Source organism: Pogoniulus pusillus, chromosome 8, assembly GCF_015220805.1.
Source record: "Pogoniulus pusillus isolate bPogPus1 chromosome 8, bPogPus1.pri, whole genome shotgun sequence".
NCBI lineage: Eukaryota > Metazoa > Chordata > Aves > Piciformes > Lybiidae > Pogoniulus > Pogoniulus pusillus.
Genome location: NC_087271.1, coordinates 3,715,001 through 3,738,066, shown reverse-complemented (window position 1 = coordinate 3,738,066; position 23,066 = coordinate 3,715,001). Strand labels below are relative to the sequence as shown.

The window sequence follows — 23,066 nt, the reverse complement described above, 5'->3', positions numbered from 1 at the left end:
CTCAGATGCATCTAAACAAGCAGATCAAGGCCAGGAGTTAGTTAACCACCATGTTCAGACCTGTTTTTGCTACTGAGAAACAGCTCGTTCTGAAACAGCTTTCAAAACTGTTAGAGAGCAGGAAACCAGCTGGACCCAAAGGTAAAACATATCCTAAAAATAGTTGTCTTTGCCAAAAAAAAAAAAATGGCAGCTCTTCAGTTTTATACTTGTTGGGTAATCCTGTTCTGTAGGCTGTGCCTGTTCGTGTGCAAGCCTCGTTCTGCAAAGAGGCAGAACAACCTCCAGGAAAGAGCAGGATGTGTGTTAGAAAAGGGAGGAAATGTGATAGCCTGGAAGCTCGGAGTACAAGATCCAATCTCTCTCCATGGCTGGCAAGAGCATGTCAGACATAATGGAATATTAAGAGAAGGAAGCTATTGCAGGCTCAGGGGACTTGAGTAAGATAGCATTAAAAACTTCACTGCTATTAAATCTGGGCAAGCTGTAGATAATTTTGCTTTAGAGGAGCGTGGCTGCTGGTGTGGTTAAAAGTGCTATTGAAAAATCCACTCAGGAGGAATCCCTCAATAAACCAGAAACAATTGGGGCTACATTGGAAGTTCCTGCTAAGGAAAACATCATTTGGCAGAGAAGATTGGAGAGGCTGGAGAGTGACAGGAGCAGTGGAGTTTTAGGACTGCAAGCAGGTGCTGAGGGAAATGGTGGAAAGACTATTGAGACTTTATTAACTGCTGCATTGGGGATCAGAAATAGTACTCCCCACAGAGAGAGGAAAAGCCTTTCACAGCCCAGCAAAACATTCTGCATTAGTTGCTGTTCTAGGGAGAGGGAAAAAACCCACTCTTTTTAATCTGGAATTCCTCAGCTTGGAGCAGCAAAGCTGGTAATCAACAGCAAAAGGACATATCCCTTCAGCAACTGTTTCCATACAAGAGGGTTTATGCTCAAGGAAGAGTGTGATGCATACAAGTAGCAGAGAAACAGCAAATTGGGTCATATCTAAATTCTTCAAAGCTGCCTTCTCTTTTGATGGCACCACACTGCCTGGCTCCCTTTGGATGTCTGGCACTTGATTCACCACCCTTAGCTTACTGCCTCATCTGGTACATCTTCCCCACTAAGCACAAGCAGCACCTGAGAGCAAAATTGGTGTTTAGAACCTTTAGATGAAGACAGAAATATCTGGAGGTATGTGGATTATTTTTCAGAGGTAAGACATGCCTGAAGAAACAAAGGGTTGTCTTTTTCTCCCTCCAAATATGTGACACTGATAAATACACTCTGCAGAAATACAAATAGGTAGCAGTGGTATTGCTCTCTTTATTTGTTTGCTCTTTTACTTTAACCAAATGGGTGCTGTAGCATTCCCCAAGCTACAGAATTCCCCAAATTCATTGCACAGGGCTGACTAAATAGCCTGAGCAGAGCATATCTCTACCCAGCCAAATACAGTCACTGAGGAAAGACAGCAGTTGTGATGATCTGGGACAAAATACATCTATACTCTGTAGAGCTGGAACTGAACACAGAAAGACATAGATGAGCTCAGGAGAATAGCACCAAACTGGAGCAAAGTGCTAGTGACAGAGGAGGAATTGCCTTGTGACTTGTAAGTGTATTAATTTTCCTTCCTTTGTGTGGAGGCTTTTGTCAGCACAGCCCTGTTTACCATATATCATCTCTTTGTCTCTTTCTTCATCATGCTCCTAACACACATACTTACTCCAGAAAAAGTTTGTGGTGCTGGCTGCTTTATTCCAGTGAGTAGCCCTGACTGAATTAACCATAATCCTGCAAAACATTCCTTGGAAGTTCTGATACTGTTCGTAGGAGGAAGAAGGAAGGCAAACACTTAGGGGTGGGAGGCTGTGAGTGGCATTTAGGAAGGAAAAATCAACATCTACAAAGTTTTTTTTATTCTCTGCCTTGATTTGTTTTTTGTTTCCTCCTCTCTCTCTGAAAGAATCAACTTCCTGCTGGCACAGTAGGGTCTGGAGGTTAATTTCTGTGTTTTGTTCTTCAGTAACATATTTCTGTTCTTGGAGATTTGTTCCATGGCTTCAGCCCTATGAGGAGAGGCTGAGGGAGCTGGGGGTGTGCAGCCTGCAGAAGAGGAGGCTCAGGGCAGAGCTCACTGCTGTCTGCAGCTACCTGAAGGGAGGCTGTAGCCAGGTAGAGGTCAGTCTGTTCTCCTAGGCAACCAGCAACAGAACAAGGGGACACAGTCTCAAGCTGTGCCAGGGGAGGTCTAGGCTGGATGTTAGGAGGAAGTTGTTGTCAGAGAGAGTGATTGGCATTGGAATGGGCTGCCCAGGGAGGTGGTGGAGTCGCTGTCCCTGGAGGTGTTGAAGCAAAGCCTGGCTGGGGCACTTAGTGCCATGGTCTGGTTGATTGGCCAGGGCTGGGTGCTAGGTTGGACTGGCTGAGCTTGGAGCTCTCTTCCAACCTGATTGATTCTGTGATTTCTGACTAGCTTGGGGACTGTCCCCATAAACAGTACAGTGTTATATATATCAGTTAGACCTTCAGAAACCTTAGAAGTTGGCCATTTGGTTTGGTTGGCTTCTTTTCTTTGAGATTGAGCTATGCTAAATTCCAGCCTTGGGATCTTGGCAGAACTGTATGTACCTTGTAGAGGTTTTCTTCTACATCTCATACAATGAAGATTTCCTTTCTGGTGCACTGGAAAAGTCACTGATAGAATCACAGAAATGCTTCAGGTTGGAAGGGACCTCAAAGATCATCCAGTTCCAACCCCCTGCCATAGGCAGGGACACCTCCCACTAGATACCTGTATAGAAAATGGTGGAAGCTTTGATTTTTTTCTCTCAATCTTGGCTTAGTGTACTATTCTTAAAGGGAAAAAAAATCCTGCTGTACAAAAGAACCCAAACAAAAAAAAACCCAAACCAAACAACAAAATAAAACGGAAGAAAAAACCCATGAAAAAAACCTAAAGAAGGAGAAAAGTTTTGTGTATGGAGCTCAGAAAATGAAGTAAAAAATAGGAAGCAGAAAGATAATGACAACCACTAAGAGGCCATTTCCACTTTGGAGAGCAGAATGGAGTTGTGGCAGAGAGTAACAGCATAAAATGTGTTATATACTCACTGCCTGCTCTGTCCTCTTCTCTTTGTGCTGGGTTTTGTTGTGCATCTCTCACTACTGAAGTTTGTGCTCTGGTTTTCACTGGAGGGATAGTTGCAGGGAGAAAAGGAGCTCCAATAGTTCTGTAGCTTGAACAATATCAGACACACTAGAGGAAGACTTTCCAAAGTATTCTGCTGTTGTTTACAAGAGCATTCTCTGTCTCATGCAAAGCTGCCTTGCATTTGAGGGTGCTTTCCTTGTCACATACAAAACAGCAGGTGAAACAACATCAGATTTCTGCTTCAGCTGCATTGTATGCTTGGGATCATTGCTTAGGTTTGCTGTCTTGTGTTGCCTGATTGATATCAGGAGGAAGGACAAAAAAAAATCCTCTCTTTTAAAGTTATTTTCATAGACTAGTTTGGGTTGGAAGTGACCTTGAAGGTCATCTAGTCCAACTTAACTCCCTTGCAGTGAATAGGGACATCTGCAACTAGAGCAGGTTGCTCAGAGCCCTGCCCAACCCAGCCTGGAATGGTTCCAGAGATTGGGCAGCCATGACCTCTCTGGGCAGCTTGGATCATTGTCTCACCATTCACAGTGTGGAAAATTTCTTCCTTGTATTTAGCCTACATTTCCCCTTTTTCAGTGTAAAACCATTCCCCTCTTGTCCTGTCACAACAGGCCTGCCAAAAGTCTGTCCCCAGCTTTCTGATCCACCCCTTTAAGCATTGAAAAGCCATCAGAAGATTACCCTCAAGCCTTCTTTTTTTTTCCAGGCTGAACAATTCCACCTCTCTCAGCCTGGCCTCACAGCAGAGAGCTTCCAGCTCTCACATAATTTTTGTGACCTCATCTGGACCCACTCTTACAGGTTCATGTCCTTCTTGTATTGAGGACTGCAGTGGTGACTTCCCCTTGAATTTTAGTGAGGAGCATGGTGTTCCATTGCTTATCATTGAAGACAGAGGTAAGAGAAGAGCTGGATTTGTCATCATAAACCTCCTTTGAAGCAAATCTGCCACTTCTCTGCTACAGCTCTGAAATCCATAACATGAAGTACAAGCAAGGGATTCCAAGCAGTTATCACAAGGCTTCCCTTTCTTGCAAGCACCCTACTTTAGTATGGAGGGGGGGAAGACAGACACTTCTAACAAAAAGCAAAGTACTTGAATGAATTTCAAATCGACTGTAAATGACCACAGAAAAAAACTGGTGGTGGGAACAAAGTCCATAAAAATCCTGTGTGCATACACTGTTTATAAATCAAGCTCTCACCCACCACACTTGGAACAGACATCCAAAGGAGCAGATCAAATTACATAAAAGGTCAGTGAATGTAAAATACTGAACAGGCTGTTATGGGATCATTTTTAATCTTTTTATCACCTAAAAACTTGCAGGGAGGGGTAAATTATGTTAAATGGATCGAAGAAGCTAATGAGGGGTTTTGGATTACAATGCCAAAAAAATCAAGAGATGTTTTGGGTTTGTTTTCTTCATTCCAAAGATCTGGAGCTTGCTGGAAATTCTGTAGACAATTGGGAAAGTGAATTCCTTAGTTTCTTTTGATGCACTACTGGCTTAAAAAAAGAAGGAAGGAGAGAAGGAAAGAGGGAGAGAAGGAAGGAAAGAAGGAAAGAGGGAGGGAAGGAAAGAAGGAAAGAGGGAGGGAAGGAAGGAAGGAAAGAAGGAAAGAGGGAGGGAAGGAAGGAAGGAAAGAAGGAAAGAGGGAGGGAAGGAAGGCAAGAAAGAGGGAGGGAAGGAAGGCAAGAAAGAGGGAGGGAAGGAAGGCAAGAGGGAGGGAAGGAAGGAAGGAAAGAGGGATGGAAAGAAGGCAGGAGGAAGGGAGGGAAAGACGGAAGGAGGGAGGGAGGGAGGGAAGGAAGGAAAAGAGGGAGGGAAGGAAGGAAAGAAAGAGGGAGGGAAGGAAGGAAAGAAGGAAAGAGGGAGGGAAGGAAAGAAAGAGGGAGGGAAGGAAGGAAGGAAAGAAGGAAAGAGGGAGGGAAGGAAGGCAAGAGGGAGGGAAGGAAGGAAAAGAGGGAGGGAAGGAAGGAAAGAGGGATGGAAAGAAGGCAGGAGGAAGGGAGGGAAAGAGGGAAGGAGGGAGGGAAGGAAGGAAGGAAGGAAAGAGGGAGGGAAGGAAGGAAAGAGGGAGGGAAGGAAGGAAAGAAGGAAAGAGGGAGGGAAGGAAGGAAAGACAGAAGGAAGGAAGGAAAGAGGGAGGGAAGGAAGGAAAGAGGGAGGGAAGGAAGGAAAGAAGGAAAGAGGGAGGGAAGGAAGGAAAGACGGAAGGAAGGAAAGAGGGAGGGAGGGAGGGAAGGAAAAAGGGAGGGAAGGAAGGAAAGTAAGTAAATTTGGGAGGATTTATAGCATTATGAACATAGATAGAACTCCTCATTCAGTTGTTGTGGAAGCCCTCTGAGGTGTTAGCAGCTTTGTACAGAGAGGAGCCAAGGTCATGGTATGGTCACAAGTCACAGAAGTTCATTCTGCTTATACCTGATAACAGCCAAGGTAGAGACTTTTCAAAGCAATCAAAAGGTAAACTGTGTTATTCCATTCTGGCTTAGTATTTTCATTTTTAATTCTTTGAAGCCTGCCCTCTAACTCTGTGTTTAGACACAAGAAAGCCTGGCTTGATTTCTGGGATGACTGAGCACTCACTGAACACTTCTTCCCATAGGAAACAGTGGAAATTGATATAGAGGAGGCTGCCTCTTCCCCTTTGTTTTGTTCTATCTCTGTATTTTCTCACTTGTCATCACTAAGAAGAAGGAATTCTTAATTTGAGCTTATAGACTCTTGGCAAAACTTAGAGAATTAGGTTTGATTTTTTAATGTGCTGGCTTTCAGTTGACAGAGAGCATCTTGAAGTTTACAGTTTGGTTTGGCTAATCAGAAATACACTTCGTGGTAGTTAGAATCATAGAATCACAGAATGGTTTGGATTGGAAGGGACCTTAAGGATCCTCTAGTTCCAACCCTGCTGCCATTGAGAGGGACACCTTCCACTAGATCAGATTGCTCAAGGTCCTGTCTAACCTGGCCTTGAGCACATCCAGGGAGGGGATATCCACAACTTCCCTGGGCAACATGTTCCAGTGTCTCACCACCCTCACTGGAAAGAATTTCTTCCTAATCTCCGGTCTAAATCTTTCCTCCTCAAGCTTCAATCCATTCCCTTGAGTTCTGTCACTGCAAGACCTTGTAAACTCGCCCTGCTAGGTAATAAACTCACACTGCTTCTCTTTTTGAAACCTCTCATGAACCATTTTTTCTTGTGAGAACCACGTTGGAAGAGACCTCCAAGCTCAGCCAGTCCAACCTAGCACCCAGCCCTAGCCAATCCACCAGACCATGGCACTAAGTGCCTCAGCCAGGCTTTCCTTCAACACCTCCAGGGACGGTGACTCCACCACTTCCTTGGGCAGCCCATTCCAATGCCAATCACTCTCTCTGCCAGCAATTTCCTCCTAACATCCAGCCTAGACCTCCCCTGGCACAACTTGAGACTGTGTCCCCTTGTTCTGTTGCTGGGTGCCTGGCAGAAGAGACCAATCCCTACCTGGCTACAGCCTCCCTTCAGGAAGCTATAGAGAGCACTGAAGTCCCCCCCGAGCCTCCTCTGCTGCAGGCTGCACACCCCCAGCTCCCTCAGCCTCTCCTCACAGGGCTGTGCTCCAGGCCCCTCACCAGCTTTGTCGCCCTCTGCTGGACACCTTCCAGCACCTCAACATCTCTCTTGAGCTGAGGAGCCCAGAACTGGACACAGCACTCAAGGTGTGGCCTGAGCAGTGCTGAGTACAGGGGCAGAAGAACCTCCCTTGTTCTGCTGGCCACACTGCTCCTGCTACAGGCCAGGATGCCCGTGGCTCTCCTGGCCTCCTGGGCACACTGCTGGCTCCTGTTCAGCTACTATCTACCAGCACCCCCAGATCCCTTTTTGTGTATCTGTGTGCGTGTCCCACACTTTTCACTTAGTGCTGCTGGCTTTTCCTATGCTTTCCTCTGGCAACACGCTGCAAGAGCTCCTCTATTTCACAGAGTATGCAATCCAAAATCTGTCAGCAAGAGATATTTCTTTAAGGAAGAAAATGTGGGTTTTGTTAGCTTTCTCAATCTCTCATCCCTTCAGCTCTGGGTTGAATATATGTGCTGTGGCAGGGCTTGTAGTGGGACTCCAATGACTTCTGTTTTCCTCACCGTTTTGTACATAGTGGTTAATGTTGAAGCTGTAAATGTTGAATGTGTAGGTGAGGTTGCTTTCCAAAAGTGGAGTTTTTAAAGTTACAATTCAGGCTAGGGATTTGTATCTGTTCCTAACGAATCACTATTCACCCTGCAAGGAAACAACAGATCTTGTCCTGTCATATTAGTTGGGAGTTTGCATGCCTGCAGGAAGACATTCAGGGAGAAGAATCCATGCTATTTCTATAGCATCAAAGCCTTGTTGGGCTTTCCAGGTGACCAAATTCGGATTTATTGTTGGTGAACTTGGTTCCCAGTGATCTGTTTAATTCCGAATTAGCATCTCTATTGCAATGCTTAACTCTTCCAGTGTGCTCTCCTCACATACACTAATTTGCTCTCACACCCGCTCTCCAACAGGAAGCTGGATAATGAGGTGTGGGAGCTTCTCTTTTTGCTTTTAACTGTACCCTTATTAATGCCTGAACTATTCTGGGGCCATTTAACAAAAGGGGACAATGCACATCAGTTAATCGGGAGGGAGAAATGTGTTGAGGTCAGCCCCATCTGGAATTCAGCTGCTGCCTTCTCTGTACTGATGATCCCAGCTTCCCCAGGACCCAGCCCTCTGCCACAGTCGCTGCTAAATGGCATTTCACTGCTCTGATTCTTCTGGCCGGCTCTTTGTTGTCACTTGCCCTGCCATCGAAATTTGGATGCATTTTATAACCCCCCCTGCTAGTCTTCATCTTCCACAGCGTAACACAAGTAGTTCCTCAGGTGAACTTCAACTTTGTTCAAGTGCAGGTACACAAAATGTATAGCAATTTTATGTGTCTAAAAGTGTTGCTAGCAGGTAACTGACTCAGAAAACTATCCTATGCATTTACATGGTGTGGCTGATGCATGAGGAAAACATGCTTGTAGTGTTTTCAGATCAAAGTGTGGTCATTAGAGACTAACATTGAAGGGTTAAAGGTGGATAGTTGCTTCCAGGCAAAAAAAACCCAACCAAACAAAAAGGAACTATTTTTTTGGTAATCTCTAAAGTTTTTGTTCTCTCTCTGACAAGGAAGGGCTGAGAGGCCTGGGTCTGCTTAGCCTGGAGAAGAGCAGCCTGAGAGCAGATCTGCTCAAGCCCCAACAAGAGGTGAAGTGTAGATATTAAGAGGATAGAATCAGTCTTTTCAGAGGCTCCCAGTGACAGGATAAGGGGCAACAGGCACAAACTGGAACCCAGCATGTTTCATCTGAACAGGAGGTGTGAGGGTGCTGGAGCTCTGGAGCAGGTTGCCCAGAGAGGTTGTGGAGTCTTCTTCTCTGGAGAGATTCCATTGTGACCCTGGCCAAGCTGCTCTGGGTGCCCCAGCTTTAACAGAGGACTCAGACTGGATGATCTCCAGAGGTCCTTTCCAACCCCAACCACGTTGGGATTCTGTGAACAACTTGATTAAAAAATATCAGATTACCAAAAATCCTATCTTTTTGATGTGTCCTAATCCCTGTAGTAAATTCAAGGTATCATTTTCCCCTGTCCTCTCTATCTCCATTCCTGTTTAAAACTTTGAATACCATTAAGGTCATGCTTCAAATCAAGTAGAGGCATGGATCTCCATTTTCTTCTCTCTGACTTCTTAGAAGAGCAGTAAGTACTATGAAATATTCTGTGCCATTCTAACTAATCACCCCTCTGGCATTCTGAGCAAATGCAGGTTAATGGTGAATCTTTTAATATTTCTATTAATTAAGTATATTATCCTAATAACTCTATTGTCAATTTTTCATTGCTAGGTAATGAGTAGAGCTGGGTTGGCTATTCATAACTACTAATGCATTTAAAGGAGAGCAGTGCTTTTTATTGTTTGTTTGTGAGCTGCCTGCAGGCAGAGTCTCATTTTCACAAACATATTTGTCATTTGAAATTAATTGTGGGCCACTCTGCCTCTGCTCAGTCACCTCTGCTCACACTCATCGGAGGGTGTCGCTTTGGAGAGAGAGGTATTTGCACAGGGTGTGAGAAAATGGTTGTGGTAGGTCTTTGGTTAGAAGAATTAGTATTTGAGGTAGAGTTTTCAGCTCGGATGTTTTATTAACTATGACATGTGTATGTGTGGAAATGAGGTTAGAGTTGTGGTATTGGTGTTTGAGATAGCCACTATGACCTCTACATTTATTTCATCACCTCCCTTGGCCAGCAGGGCAAGGGAGGGGATTCTACCCCTTTACACTGCTCTTGAGTGACCCCACCTGGAGTACTGTGTGCAGTCCTGGAGCCCCCAACATAAGAGGGACATGGATCTGTTGGAGTGAGTCCAGAGGAGGGCCACAAAGATGCTCAGAGGGCTGCAGCAGCTCTGCTATGAGGACAGGCTACAAGAGCTGGGGCTCTGCAGCCTGCAGAAGAGAAGGCTTCAAGGAGACCTTGGAGTGGCCTTCCAGTATCTGAAGGGGTCCTATAGGAAGGCTGGGGAGGGACTATTGACAAGGTCTGGTAATGACAGAAGGAGAGGTAATGGGTTTAAACTGGCAGAGGGGAGATTGAAACTAGATGTTAGGAAAGAGCTCTTTGCAGTGAGCGTGGCGAGACACTGGCACAGGTTGCCCAGGGAGATTGTGGCTGCTCCCTGCCTGGAGGTGTTCAAGGCCAGGTTGGATGAGGCCTTGAGCAACCTGTTCTAGTGGGAGGTGTCCCTGCCTATGGCAGGGGGTTGGAACTAGATGAGATTGGCGTTGGAATGGGCTGCCCAGAGAGGTGGTGGAGTTGCTGTCCCTGGACGTGTTGAAGCAAAGCCTGGCTGAGGCACTTAATGCCATGGTCTGGTTGATTGGCTCAGGCTGGGTGCTAGGTTGGACTGGATGATATGGAGGTCTCTTCCAACCTGGTTGATTCCATGATTCTAAACCATTCTATGATTAAATCTGAACCTAAGAGGAGGATCTTTGTGAAGGCTCTAGGTGTAAGCACCACAATGGGGTGGAAAGAGACCGAATATTCAATCAGTGACTCCAATAAAGTTTCCTGGTTAGAGTGGAAAGAGAAGGGCTCCTGCTACAATTGTACATGTGCTACGGTGCCACCCACCATAATGAGGTGGAAACAGAAATGCAGCCAATTCAATAGGACTTTCAGTTTGATGAGCCCATAGAAAGATCTGAACATAAGGATTGTTTCACAGGATATGAGCAGCAATGAAGCTGAAAATATCGATTCATAAATTTCCTAGGACGATGAGAAGAACTGTGCAGTCGTTCCTGAGAAGTTGATGAACATTGCCATCCAAAAATACAATGCACTAATAGGTGTGTTTGCACAAAAAGGTGAAGAGACACAAAAAAGCTTTTCATGCAGCAGCATGTGAACGAGCAGAGGGAAATGTCCATAAAGAAACACTGGGATAAGGATTTTAAAGGAGGAATGGTAGGAGAAATCATGCCAGGTGCTTTGACTTTGAAAAAAGGCAGTGCAACTGTCAGCACAGTCCAGGCAGGTGAGGAGTTACCCCCAGAGTGTGCTGGAAGAGTGATGTAAGGAGATATGCTGAAACTCCCAGGTGCCCCCAGAAGGCTGTTAAAAAATGCCTTTTGTCAGGATTTAATTTCTCAGTCAGAGCTGTAACAGGTAGATGAGGCACAAAATGAAGGAGGCTGGCTGAGATCTGAGGCAGTTGTGCTGGAAGCTGGGAACATGGATGCAGTATTACTGCACATGTCCTAACTGTGGGTCAGGAAATTGTCCATACACTACTCAAACAGCTTGGCTGCTCCTCGGTCTGGAGACATGATCTTCCTCAGCGGTGAGGAAGAGTGAAACAGCAACAGCAGATAGATTGTCCTGAAACATGCAGCAGAGCCTGCCTGTCCCTGACCCAGGTCAGCCATTTTCCTCATGGACATGAAACCATTCTCCAGGCTGCCCATGGGGCTTGTTGGAGGCTGACCACTGGAAATCCCAACCAAATGCTGGGAGAAATGGTAGGGCAGTGGCTGAAGTGTAAAGGCAATAGAAGAGGCGAGAATCAGAGTACTTTCACTTTTAAATTGACTCAAATCTAGAAGTGGCTGTGATTTATAAACTTGAAGAAGGTTAGCCTTAATCTCTAGCTAGACATTTTCATTGCCTGAGTAAACTTTGAGCTCATCCTAGCTGGAGAGGCAGGAATTTGGTATTAATAGAGACACTTGAGGCAGTTTTCTTAACTTAACCACCCACGGTGTCATGGGGCTTTTACAATGAAGCGGTCTGCCTAACAGAAATGACTTCGATGCTTAGGACAGCTTAGGTCCTGAGGGACCTCTTGTGCTGACAGTGTAGCTGCTTCCCAAAAGAAAGGAAGAGTGCAGAAGAAAACTATAACGAAACAGAAAACTCTGACAGGAAATGTGAGTGTGTAGCCCACAGCCCTGGCTGATGGGAAGCGTGGATAACAGTGGAGAATCTTCCTTAAGGAGCCCAGCTGCTGCATAAAGCTCCCAGTGCCCATAGGTGGACACAGCCACAAATAAAAAGGTATTTTCCCTTTGCTTTATCTAACTCAACAGACCTCCTTATGCTTTATTTTTTGGGGTCTCTTTATAAAGGCACTGTGCATCTAGATTTTGAGTGAACTCTCCCACAAAACAGTGCAGAGAATCTTGTCTTCACTGCAGCTTCCAAGTAATATAAATGACTTCCCCCCAAAAAAAGCCAATTAAATGTATGCTGGAATGTCTGATTTCAGCCTTCATTAAAAAACTGGAAATGTGAGGGTTCTTTTTTTTTTTTTTTTTTAGGTCCCTACTATTGAACACAGTTAATTAAAAAAGCAAAGATTGCATTTTGCTTCAGTTAATTTGAAATAAAGAACCTCCCTTGCCAGAATAAATTTCAGATTCTAGTTATAGCAATTAATAGACCAAACTGTGTACTTAAGGTTTTTATTATATTGATTCTAAAATAATTAGATTAGCAAACACGTTGCAAATATATTATCTAACCCAAATAACATTAGCACCAGGCTTTTTGTTAGACAGCACAGCAATAAAACACAAAGCAACATAATCTAAAGCAATGCCATAAAATTAATAGTCATAGAGCATCTATTACAGCCTTGTGCTAAACGACAGAAGCCTGCACGGTGATTGTGTGGCCAGTTTCATGCCGTGGGGCTTGTGAAACGTTTTGGTGTGGAATCTGTAAAAGCAAAGAGCTGTCTTTTCTGTTCAGCAGATCGTTTTGGCCACGTTGTGAGTTTAGTGGAGCATTTCTCTGCAGCCCTGTGATTAAGGCACTCAGTAACCTCGCGTAAACTGCGTCTCCCAGTCCCTCTCCCATCAAACTTCCACAGGGCAAAGCGAATCGTAAAAAGGGCTTCAGCAGTTGCCCCAGACATGGGTTTTAAAAGCCTTAAGGCTGTTTGAGAAGCCTTTTAAGAAGCATGACATTCAATCAAAGTGCAGGCAGGAAAGTTTTAATGAATAAACTTGGTAGATTAGAAAGCGCGGCGGCAGAGTGATTAACTCTCATTTGTGCATTAGTGTTAAAATTAATTAAAATGTTCAAGCTGTAGGAGGCAGGTTACCTCCTCAAGACCTGGCTTTGCCCTCGGAGCCAGTCTGGATCCAGCAGCGATTCATCTTGCACAAGATGAGGGGAGGGGGTAAAAGAAAAGAACAGCCAGGACAAATGTGTTTTCAATGGTGCTTAGCTGCAGGAAGGCCACGGAGACCTCAGCGCGGCGTTACTGGAGTGTGACCTAATCATACAGTAGGTATGTCGGAGGGGAGCTGCCTTGGAAAGAAGGCAGCTCTCCTTTCACACTGATTTCAGTTTGGCTTGAGGTGGCAGAGCTAATTCCATTACCAGGAGGCATGCTGGATTGTGCTGGGGTGTAAAACAGACTGCTGGAAATTAGCTCTCCTCTTCTGATCCGGTAACGCTGCTCCTGGCGAATGGAGCCTTCTTTACTGAGTACCGTGAAGCACATGATACAGAGATACAGTTTCATACTCATAGCTGTTGCCACCTTTGCATCATCAGTTAATTACATCAGAAGTTAGCTAAAGCATCTGGCAAACTAAGGAATAAGGGTTTATTGTAGAGCTTTGGTGGCAGTACATATTAGCAACCGATCTGACAAGGAACCCTAACATTGCACTCCCACAACCTTATTTTCCTTTAAAGACTGGGTTTAGATTAGTTTCTTTCAAGAACCAGGAGCCTGTATTTCCTCCTATCCAGACCTGCTGTGATGTGGCTGTTTAACAAATCTCTGCTGGTTGGGAATTACAAATGACAGCCTATTTTATAAAGGGAAAAAGTCTTCTTTGACAGCAGAACATATCACACGAGTAACGAGTGGGAAATTGTGTCGTGCAGCTGAGCAGTTGTTTTCACACCCTCACCGAGGGCCACTTATTAATTTTACATTGGTCAGAATTAAGGAAAATTCATCTCAAACTGGAAGTCTGAAAAATTTCTGCTCAATGAAAATTACCATTATTTGCTGTAGATCTATATTCATACCTTTCAAAGCTGGCAGTCTTTCCTGCTGGTGTGTTTTTTCTTTTCCTTATAGATTTCTTGTCAGCGAGGGTGTCAGAGGTCAATGTCAGAATGCCCCTCTGGCACCCATTAACTATAACCAGAAAACTTGTTCACTATTGATCTACAATGTCTAAATATCTATTATGTTGGATATAAAAGGTGGTTTCACATCTTTCTAAAACAGATAATTCATAAAGGCCAAAGGGTCAGCTCAAGTGATATATTATTGTTTCACTGTATCAGTGCCTACAAGTGTAGAAGGGGGACAGGCCAGGCAAAGTGTCACTGAACTCTTGTGGGTGACAGTTGTGTACTTTGTTGCGTGCTGCCCTCTCAGTTCCCACCCCGGCCCTTAGTGCTGTTTGCTTGTGGGCTTGCTAAGCCTTTCACCCTTCGCTGTGCTGAAAGGCAAGTGCCTGAACGAGTCGTGTTTAAAGTTTGTGCTCCTATCTTTGCGGCTGGAGCTCAGATGAGTCTGAAAGCTAAATGAAAGTCAAGGCTCAGCACCAAAACCTGTGCCTTCAGCAATTAAACGGGCCACGGGCCAGCTTGCTGTCTGGAGAGCACTTTACACCATGATGGTCACGCAGGCAGGGCTCTGTGTGTGGAGCAATTTGAGTATTACCAGAATGGTGCACAAAAGGGCAGAGCCCCCATGGGTTTTAGTTGTCACAGCTCCGTTGACTTCAGTAGAGCGATGACACCTGATGTACACAGAGGATCTGCCCCAGAGTGCTTGTCAGACTCTGGCCATGGTTCCAAAATCATGTGTTTTCTGAACAGACACTTGTGTAATAGCCTATGAATGATTTTGTTTGCTCATATCAACCCATCATATTTATTGAGGCTCTTTTAATCTCTGCATTATTTAACCATTGAGATACCTCCACTTGCTTAAGGCCCAAAGGCAGAGCAGGAGCACTGCATCTTTGTTCTGCATTTCCCACAGCAGAGCACAGAAGTATTGTGAGGATGGAAGAATTGATGCAGGGCTTAGTTCCCCACCACAGTCCTGTGAATTCAACCTTTGAGACCACATGGCATTTCCCAGGAGGCACCTATTACCTTGGCAGGATGAGACTCGTAACCAGCAAACCCTCTTTGGAAGGTAGCTGGTGCTGTACTCTTTAATGGAGCTTGTGGCCTTCGAGCAAGACCCCAGAATGGTTCATATTCTTCCAGGCTACATTTTTGAGGAAAGCAAATTGAGATGAATCATGCTAAGATGAGATAGTTAAAATGTCAGGCTCCATAAGTTTCAATGCATCCTTATAGCTCCGAACACTAAAATGCAACTGAACATTGGAATAAGGGAAACAAAGGAGAATCAGATAACTAGCTCTTATAGAGGGGAAAAAAGTAATTTCTGTCTGTGCTGCCACAGCATGGAAATCCACACAGTACAGTTTTAGAGCTGCACCTTAAAAAAAAAACAATTGCAGTTTCTTTTTATCACTGGGCTTGGTTACACATCGCTGCCTGCTCTATGACACACTAGAATTGCAGAGTTTCTCAGGGAAACAATACAGCACCAGCTTTATTTCTGTTTACAAATGTCACCTGGGGGAAATGTGCCTCTACCTGTTGGACAAATTACAAATCATCAGCACTAAATACGACCCACAACAGGATCTTAGAGGGGAAAAGGGAGCTCTGTCTGTGTGCGTTTGGTATTTGCTGCCTGCTCGGTATACTGCTGTTCTAATCAGTTGATGAAATCCTACTGCTCTAATGTTTAAACCTGAGCTGTCTGCCTGGTGTTTCCTCGAGAGCTGCCTTGACAGCAGGCACTTCTTCATTCATGCTTATCCTAATAGTTACAATTAGTTGAATTAACTGTTATTATTCTTTCAATTACCTCACTCTAAGTGTTGAACCCAAGTCACATTATCAGAAACGTAAAAGGCAGGCAGGTTTGTGGCCAAGCAGCTTTTGTTGGCTTTATATGGCTAAGGCACAGCATACAGAAAAGTGTTGTGGCTAGTCCTGAAGCACATGGTTTAGCACTAAACTTCTGGGGTTGGATAATGGTTGGACTCCATGGTCTTACAGGGATTTTCCAACCCAAATGATTCTGTGATTCTAGTGGCATATGAACCATCTCTTAGCTCAAGCCTCAAAGGTGATATACAGCTGAGCTGGCTGAAGGAAAATGTTGACAAGACCCAAAATCAAGGCTTTCATTCCCATTTCTGAATGGGAATGAGCAGAAGCCTTATGAGGAACAACTGAGGGAACTGGGGTTGTTCAGACTGGAGAAAAGGAGGCTTGGGGGAGACTTCTTCACTCTTCGCAACCTCCTGAAAGAAGGTTGTATTCGGGTGGGGGTTGGTCTCTTTTCCAAAGTGAAAAGTGATATGACAAGAGGAAACAGCCTCAAGTTGCACCAGGGGAGGTTTAGGCTGGCTATAAGGAACAATTTTTCCCCAGAAGGGTTGTCAAGGCCTGGAACAGGCTGCTCACACAGTGGTGGTGTCCCCAGCCCTGGAAGGATTGAAAACTGTATAGATGTTGTGTACTGGTGGCCTGGCAGTGCTGAGTTAAGAGTTGGGCTTGAGGATCTTGAAGGTCTCTTCCAAGCGAAGTGATTCTGTGATTCTAAATTGGTAGCCTAATCTCTGCTACCACATTCCTTTTCCAGCAGATGTGTAGGACAGATCTCCCTGCTGTGGTGGGTGACGTTAAAGTCAGTTAGGTGGACCTCGTCTCGTGTGTCTGAACCAATCACTCTTTGGTGTACGATCACAATATGGTCGACCTTGACCTTGTCACAAGACCACTAAAGCCTGTTGTGGGGCTCAGGCCCAAGCCAGTGCGTTGTAACTAGATCACAGACCTGTGCTGGACGTGCCAAAGATTTAGGTTTAGCTGCGAGGATAAATCTGGACACCAACTAAGGTTAGGAGGAGCAGCTGCTTTGTAAGCGGATCCTCTCGCGCTGCTCCGGCTGCAACACAGATGGGCCAGCATGAAGGCTATCGCTCCTCGTTTAGAGCCATTAGCAATCACCATCTCCCTAATATGAAACAGAAATAATAGTAGTATTAATAACAATATCAGATGGGCACATTATTAGCCTCTACAGATGGCTCCATTCCTCCTAATAATTTTTATTTTTATTCAATATTTGGAGATGCTGTGTGAAAAAAAAAAACCCAACCACCCCAAGTGACTGAGTGCTTCCAAATGTGACCTCTGTGGGGCTTAAAACCTACTGAATCAGATGAGATATTAAAGCATTCAAGGTAATGTATGACTTCAAGCTATGTTTTTAAAAGTTTAATAGGAAATGTCTGATGCTTTAGATTACTACTTCTTGAAGTAGAGTAGGCTGAAGAATTGGCTTCAGAGGGTCTCTTTATATCCAGCAAGAGCTACAGTGAGAATACACAGTATGTTCTTCCTTCACCGTGCCTCTAAATAGATGTAAAGGAATTAGTGTCTATTAATAATACATCATGTTTCTACTTTGTTTTATACTGCTGTACATATGTTCTTACACCACAACCAACACCACCCCATTTAAATATCTCAAAGCAGTTCATTAAAGGCAGCGATTAACATCTGTCATCTGGGGGCTTTCCCCCCCCCCCTCCTCCTGTCCCTGAGGAGAGGAGGATGTTCAGTGGCAGACCTGATCTGGGGAGGGATTTATCCTTTGTATGGGAGGCTTTTTGATTTTGCTGAGGTTTGATTTTATGACACACAACTACCTATTGGGATAAAGGTTTGCAAACGTAACTCGGGGGAAAAAAACTCTGCTTTGCAGCTGAGGTGGAAGGGGATGAGGTCTAACTTGAGTGAATGTGCTTAGAGACCTAAGCTGGGGTGTGGTGGGAATCCTGCCATGTCCTCGCCTGCCTGCTGGGACACTTCCCTTGGGACTCCCCAAGTGAAGCTCTTGGGACTTGTGTCTTAGTGCTTCAGACCCTCTGGGACACCCCAGAAACATTTGGAAGTGAAGGATCTGCTTTTCAGGTACACAACGGAGGTTGGGTCTCAGGAGCTCTGCCTGGCCTCAGAGGTCTTTTATGTTGCTAAGCATGAGGAGGAGCTGTTTGGTTGTGTGTGGTGGATTAGGCTGCCCACAGAAGTGGTGAGGTCTCTTTCTCTGCAGTCATCCAAAGTGCATCTGGACATCATCCTGTGCATCCTGCTTTGGGTGAACCTGCCCTGGCAGGGAGTTGGACTGGATGATCTCCAGAGTCCCTTCCAAAGCCTGTCTTTCTCTGATTCTGTGCTGAGTCTTGTAGGGGTTTGCTCTGCATCCAAGGGGACTGTGCTGGAGTTGAAAACTTGAATGTGCCTTTTCCCCTGCCCACATACACCAGCTCAGTGTGGCTTTGGTGGCAAGCTTCAGCTTGCTTCACCTGCCTGCTCCTCCAAGAGCAGATCTCATCGGGACACAGAGATGGTGGCAGAGAGCGGACATTTTGCTGGAGCCCTGCTGGTTATGGAGTCCTCATTGTCCGGCTGAGGCTCTCTGTGGTTAAACGTGAATGTGACTGAAACATGTCAGAGATGCTGATCTTTTGAGGAGCACTTAAGTAAAAACCCTCAGTGGAATGAGGCAGTTTCTTGCTGTTTCTCCTTGTGCACTTCCCTGCAGGAAGGATTCAAATGCAGCAACGCCTCAGGCCCAGGGGTAGCAGCAGACAGCAGCACCTCAGGCCCAGGGGTAGCTGCAGACAGCAGCACCTCAGGCCCAGGGGTAGCAGCAGACAGCAGCGCCTCAGGCCCAGGGGTAGCAGCAGACAGCAGCGCCTCAGGCCCAGGGGTAGCAGTGAGACAGCAGCGCCTCAGGCCCAGGGGTAGCAGCAGACAGCAGCGCCTCAGGCCCAGGGGTAGCAGTGAGACAGCAGCGCCTCAGGCCCAGGGGTAGCAGCAGACAGCAGCACCTCAGGCCCAGGGGTAGCAGCAGACAGCAGCGCCTCAGGCCCAGGGGTAGCAGCAGACAGCAGCGCCTCAGGCCCAGGGGTAGCAGTGAGACAGCAGCGCCTCAGGCCCAGGGGTAGCAGCAGACAGCAGCGCCTCAGGCCCAGGGGTAGCAGTGAGACAGCAGCGCCTCAGGCCCAGGGGTAGCAGCAGACAGCAGCGCCTCAGGCCCAGGGGTAGCAGCAGACAGCAGTGCCTCAGGCCCAGGGGTAGCAGCAGACAGCAGTGCCTCAGGCCCAGGGGTAGCAGCAGACAGCAGCGCCTCAGGCCCAGGGGTAGCAGTGAGACAGCAGCGCCTCAGGCCCAGGGGTAGCAGCAGACAGCAGCGCCTCAGGCCCAGGGGTAGCAGTGAGACAGCAGCGCCTCAGGCCCAGGGGTAGCAGTGAGACAGCAGTGCCTCAGGCCCAGGGGCAGCAGCAGACAGCAGCGCCTCAGGCCCAGGGGTAGCAGTGAGACAGCAGTGCCTCAGGCCCAGGGGCAGCAGCAGACAGCAGTGCCTCAGGCCCAGGGGTAGCAGCAGACAGCAGTGCCTCAGGCCCAGGGGCAGCAGCAGACAGCAGCGCCTCAGGCCCAGGGGTAGCAGTGAGACAGCAGTGCCTCAGGCCCAGGGGTAGCAGCAGACAGCAACGCCTCAGGCCCAGGGGTAGCAGTGAGACAGCAGTGCCTCAGGCCCAGGGGCAGCAGCAGACAGCAGCGCCTCAGGCCCAGGGGTAGCAGTGAGACAGCAGTGCCTCAGGCCCAGGGGCAGCTGGTGTTACTCTTAGGCCAGATCTGCCAGGGGAAGAGGCTGTGCTTTACAAGGGCTTGCAGTGAGAGGACCTGGGACTTGCAGCTGGAAGAAGGCAGACTTGGACTGGCTGTTAGAAAGAGTTTATTTTCCAGTGAGGGTGGTGAGACCCTGGCAGAGGTCGCCCAGGGAGGCTGTGGCTGGCCCCTCCCCGGAGGCGTTCAAGGGAGGGTGGATGAGGCCTCGCACACCGAGGCCTAGTGGCAGGTGTCTCTGCACATGACCAGAACTTCAAGGTGCCTTCCAACCCAAACCATTCTATGATTCCACGATTTCCCCTCCCATCCTCTGGCGAGGAGTGAGAAACAGTCACCGTAGGAGCAACAGCACACCCTGGAGCCTGTGGGGTGCCAAGCTTTTGGCGCCAACTCAGCGAGGCAGCGCTAGGCCTTCGGTAGCTTTTCTGTGAGCTCTCAGGTAAGTGGGGGACAGAGGGGTTGGAGAGCAGCCAGGGAGAAAGGGACCTGGGGTTGCTGGTAGACAGTAGCTGAACAGGAGCCAGCAGTGTGCCCAGGTGGGCAGCAGAGCCAGTGGCATCCTGGCCTGTAGCAGGAGCAGTGTGGCCAGCAGGACAAGGGAGGTTATTCTGTGCCTGTGCTCAGCACTGCTCAGGCCACACCTTGAGTGCTGTGTCCAGTTCTGGGCTCCTCAATTCAAGAGAGATGTTGAGGTGCTGGAAGGTGTCCAGAGAAGGGCAGTAAGGCTGTTGAGGGGCCTGGAGCAGAGCCCTGTGAGGAGAGGCTGAGGGAGCTGGGGGTGTGCAGCCTGCAGCAGAGGAGGCTCAGGGCAGGCCTCATTGTTGTCTGCAACTACCTGAAGGGAGGCTGTAGCCAGCTGGGGTTGGGCTCTTCTGCCAGGCACCCAGCAACAGAAGATGGGGACACAGTCTCAAGTTGTGGTGGGGGAGGTCTAGGCTGGATGTGAGGAGGAAGTTGTTGGCAGAGAGAGTGATTGGCATTGGAATGGGCTGCCCAGGGAGGTGGTGGAGTCGCTGTTCCTGGAGGTGTTCAAGAGAAGCCTGGATGAGGCACTTAGTGCCATGGTCTGGTTGATTGAATAGGGCTGGGTGCTAGGTTGGACTGGGCGATCTTGGAGGTCTCTTCAAGCCTGGTTGATTCTATGAAGATCTGATATAGTCTGACATTTTCTTGGGTGTTTTCACTGTCAGCCAGGACCAGAAATCAGGTTTGTGATAGCATTTTTACTCATAAGATCTCCATGGTTTCCATTAGAGTGTTTTTGCAGCATCATCCTTAGGGAGTTAAACCTTCCTAGTTTTTATTATCAGTTTTACTTACTGATGGTAGCTACCCAGGAAAAGCACAGAGGCTTATCTAAAATATCTGCATTGACTCTGCAAGCTTTCCTACTGACTGTAGGACCACTGGTAGCTCTTAGTAGTAAATTTACCTCTGTCATAATATTTGCTACTGCAGCTGGCTCACATCAGTTGTGTGCTGTTAGCTTTTCCAAAGAGAATTTGATGGCTTCTCCTTGACAGTGTGGCTTGTACCAGCTGCTTTCCATAGACAAGCTGGTTTTTAGTGGCTGTGTTGAATTTGCACTAGCAGCTTCCATCAAGGAAAGGAATTTTGTAGCTGGTTGTATTTCACACTGAGGGCAGATGAGGAGGTCTGAGTCTTTCCTTGACTTTCCCAGTGAAGAAGTCCTTGCATTATGGAGAACGTTTTCTGTACCTCCAAAATTATCTGTGCAGGGGAGAGCACAGAGGAGAACAGGAAAGTAAAGGACAGGGAGAAGGTCTGTGTGTGCATACTCAGCCTGTGAACACACACACACAGAGCCTTACAAAGATCCCAGTGGGGAACCCACACTAAAGGTTAATGCAGCCCCAGGCTGTAATTAGCCTTTTGCACAGAGTCTCCTTGTTGTGGAATCTCTATTTATGAGGGTTTTCAGGGGCAATGAACCACCAGCCCCCTCCCCCAGTGCCCCCAGTAAAGCTCACTGGCAGAAAGCTGGGCGAGGATGCTGAGGAGCAGGGCTTCCACTCCGATGGCTCTGGGTCTCTTTGAGATCTCAGGAATTCTTGAAGATGCAGAGAAGGTAAATGCAGTGCCCCACGATATGCCTTTTTGTCAGGTCAGCTGCTGACAGCAAATTTGCCCATTAATTGTATGTATCTGTCACCAGAGAGAGAATTTTCGCTGTCCTGTCTAAGTTCACACAAGAAAGGTTCCTCTTCATTGAAATGCAGTAAATTAAAGAACTTGGGGATCACAGTAAATATTAACACTCTTAGAAACCTGATTTCATGCTGCTTATCCAAGTTCACCTGACAAATCTGTGCTGTCCTGCTAGTTGGTGACTCTTGCAAGGCACAGGGAGAATATACTGCAGTGATCCACTGGCTGGTGGAGTCAACTCCTAGGGTAATCCCTTCAGTAACTAGTACATAAAATTATGCCTAGGTATTTTGCTGTGATCTGTGTTTGCAAATCTTCTATGTGCTGAAGTCAACAATGTTACTGGATTTTACCAAATGAATGCCATTTACTTTTAAAACTCAAACAAAACATCTCCTCGCCTGTATGTGACCCGCCCAGGAATCTGCCAGTTAACATTGATGCACCACCAATGAATTTCTGTGACAGCACAAAAATAAATCTTGTAACATACCAATGCAAAATGAGGAAGGGAATCAAACTTCATTTGATTTGGTTTGGTGATCTCATGCGGATGCTCTAAGCTCAAAGTGTTTCCCTGGTGCACGGAAGGAGAGGGGGAGAATACACTGCATAGTTCAGGGTTGTGTTCTATTAGTGCTAAGTGGAATGACATTGAACTGATAAACTGTGATAACGTTTTCAAAAGGCAAATCCCACAATATATTGAAACCTCCTGGGACCACGTGTAGGTGTTGTCAGCTCCACTGCAGGCACAAATGTGAACTCCCACCACTGGGATCTGTAACAATTTGTAATGCAACAATTAACAGAAATATTGACATAAGTATGTACTCAGCGGGGAGCTGGGATCGCATAGACTCACTACAGTGACTGTAATCCAACGTATACAGTACCACATCAATTCTTAATGCTCCTACCTATATGTGTAGCAGCCTGCTTCTATGCTCTGGCATTAAAAAGTAAGGTGGCGGTGGGGTGGGGAAGAACCTTCCCTTTCAGATTGAGGTCTTTCCCTTGGTTGTGAGGAAAGTATGTTATAAAAATGCCTATTTTTTTAACCTGAAATAGCCGTCAAGTTGGATTATCATCATTGCCAATTTCACAACTGGCAAGCCGTGTTAAACATAAATCTGCAAAATTATAATTAGGAAAACATTGTGCAAAGCATCCTCCTGGGGTTTGGGTTGGTTTTTTTTTTTTGAGCTTAGTGGCATTGTAAATGCTGCAGGTTTTACAGCGTGTGTGATTTCCACTCCCCCCACAAAGCATGCAGGCACACACTGCTTTCCTCCTGTCCTCCAACTCAACTAAAGTAAATAAGATATCTGAGCAGATAATGGAAACTCCACTAGCACTCTGTTAGTGCCTTTTCATGCCAATTAAACCC

General features: G+C 46.5%; 1 long non-coding RNA gene across 3 annotated transcripts in view; it reads left to right on the top strand.

The window, feature by feature from the left end:
* The window catches only part of LOC135177823 (uncharacterized), a 111,714-nt gene that overhangs the window by 5,629 nt on the left and 83,019 nt on the right, over nucleotides 1-23,066 (top strand). The window contains exon 2 of one of the 3 annotated variants that reach the window (XR_010303172.1): nucleotides 3,873-4,438. The exons of the other annotated variants lie outside the window; for them this stretch is intronic. This is a non-coding gene — a long non-coding RNA (uncharacterized LOC135177823). Of the gene's footprint in view, nucleotides 1-3,872; nucleotides 4,439-23,066 lie in introns of those variants that run through there. 3 annotated transcript variants of the gene reach the window in all.